Consider the following 2,534-nt stretch of genomic DNA (forward strand, 5'->3'; position numbering starts at 1 on the left):
CTGAAAAAGTTAGCAGCCCAGAGATGCCAGGCACAGACAAAATAAGAAACAAAATTCCCACAAAAGTCAGCTCTTTCTAGTGAGAAAACTAGAGGTTATCTAAAGAGAAAAAAAAAAAAAAAAAAAACACCTCACTGCCTTCCAGTCATTTCCAACTCATAGCTACCCTTCCAGGGGTTTGTGAGGAGTTATCTCTACGGAAGTAGATTGCCCAACCTTCCTTCCGAGAAGTGGCTGATGGGTTTGAACCCCCAGCCTTCTGGTTAGCAGTCAAATGCCTTAGGCACTACGCCACCAGAGCCCCCAAGGGAATGATAAAAGAAGGAATCTTAGAAAGTGAGGAAGGATGAAGGAATATGGTGAGCAAAAAAACATGAGTAAATGCAACAGATTTTCCATCCTCCTTTGAGTTTTCTAAATTATGCTTGATTGTTAAGGCAAAATTAGGAACCTGTGGCTCGAAATGTACGTGGAGGGAATATTTATGACAATTAAATGGGGAAGGATAAAAGAACACAAGGGAAGTAAGGTTTCTACTCTTCAGTGAAACTGGCAAAATGACAAAACCAATAGAATGTGATACAAATAAAACAAACAAACTCACTGCCATCCAGTCGATTCCAACTCATAGTGACCCCCACTGGGTTTCCAAGGCTATAAATCTTAACGGAAGTAGATTGCCCCAACTTCCTTCCACTGAGTGGCTAGTGGGTTTGAACCACTGACCTTCTGGTTAGCAGCCAAATGCCTTATCCACTACACCAACAGAGCTCCAACAGAATGTGGTAAGTCATGTATATATAATGTAACCCCTAGAGGAAATGCTAAAAGAGCTATACAGAGATGGACACTTAAAAACACCACAAATAAATCAAAATGGAATTCCAAAGAATGTCCAAATAATCCACAGGAAGATGGGAAAAGGAAAAAAGAGGAACAAAAAACAAAACAAATTTTTTAAGATGACAGACTGAAGCCCTAACATGAATAATTCCATTTAAATGTAAGTGGTATCGATAAACTAAATTAAAATACAGACTGTGAAAGTGGATTTTAAAATAGGACCCAGCTATAAGCTATCTCCAAGAAACTCACTGAAAATATAATAGTAATATATTGTGTTGTTAGGTGCCATCAAGTCAGCTCTGACTCACAGCAATTCTATGTACAATGGAACAAAACACTGCCTTCTCCTGTGCCGGCCTCACAATCCTTGCTATCCTTGAGCCCATCAGTGCAGTCACTGTGTCAATCCATTCGTTGAGGCTCTCCCCCTTTCTCACTGTCCCTCCACTTTACCAAGGCTGACATCCTTCTCCAGGGAATGGTCCTGTCTAACAACATGACCAAAGTAGGTGAGACGAAGTCTGACCATTCTCACTTCCAAGGAGCATTCCAGCCACGCTCTTCCAGGACAGATTTGTTAGTTCTTCTGGAAGTTTCTGGTGTTTCCATTACTCTTCACCAAAACCACAACTCAAAGGCATCACTTTTCTTGGGTCTTCCTTATTCATTGTCCAGCTTTCACATGCACATGAAACGATTGAAAATACCATGGCTTGGGTTAGGGCACCTTCATCTTCAAAATGATCTCTTTGCTTTAAAGAGGTCTTTGCAACAGATTCGCCCAGTGCAATACAACATCTGATTTCTTGACCACTGCTTCCATGGGTCTTGATGATGGTGGATCCAAGTAAAATGAAATCTTTGACAACTTCAATCTTTTCTGCATTTATCATGGTGTTATTTATTGGTCCAGTTGGGGAGATTTTTGTTTTCTTTATGTTGAGTGTAATCCATATATAATGATGTAGGCAAGTTTGAATTAAAAGCATGGAAAAGGATATATTATGTAAACATTCAACAGGTGAAAACAGGAGTGGCTATATTAATATTATTTCAGAGAAAAAAAAAATTACCAGAGACAGAGATAAGCATATGTAATGATTATAAAATTGTTCCTCCACCACCCAAGCAACAGAGCGGCAAAGATAAATGGAGCAAAATCTGATAGACCTGGAAGTAGAAACAGACAAAACCCCAGTTACAGTAGGAGACTTCAACAGCCCTCTATCATCAATCGATAGAGCAACTAGACAGAAAACCAGCAAAGATATTGAACTCAACACCATCGACCTATGGGTTCTGATCAACTATCATCAGCCAATAACAAAAAAATACACATTCTTTTCAATTGTGTACATGGACATACACCAAGGTAGACCATATCTCTGGCCGTAAAAAAAACCACAGCAGATTTGAAAGAACTGAAATCATACCAAGTGTGTTCTCCGGTCACAATGGAATTATACTGGAAACCAACACGAGAAGGACAAGAAAATCGCCAAACATTTGGAAACTAAATAACACACTTTTAAATAATCCACATGTCAAAGAGGAAGTCTCAAGGGAAATCCAAAAATATATTGAACTGAATGAGAATTAGAATACCACATATAAAAATCTGTGGGACACAAAGAAAGCAGGGTTGATGCAAAAAGGGCGAGGAGGCCACATGTTCTGACCTCCTCTAA

Source organism: Orycteropus afer, unplaced genomic scaffold (assembly GCF_000298275.1).
Source record: "Orycteropus afer afer isolate SDZICR_OR568_19922 unplaced genomic scaffold, OryAfe1.0 scaffold00083, whole genome shotgun sequence".
In the NCBI taxonomy this organism is placed as follows: domain Eukaryota; kingdom Metazoa; phylum Chordata; class Mammalia; order Tubulidentata; family Orycteropodidae; genus Orycteropus; species Orycteropus afer.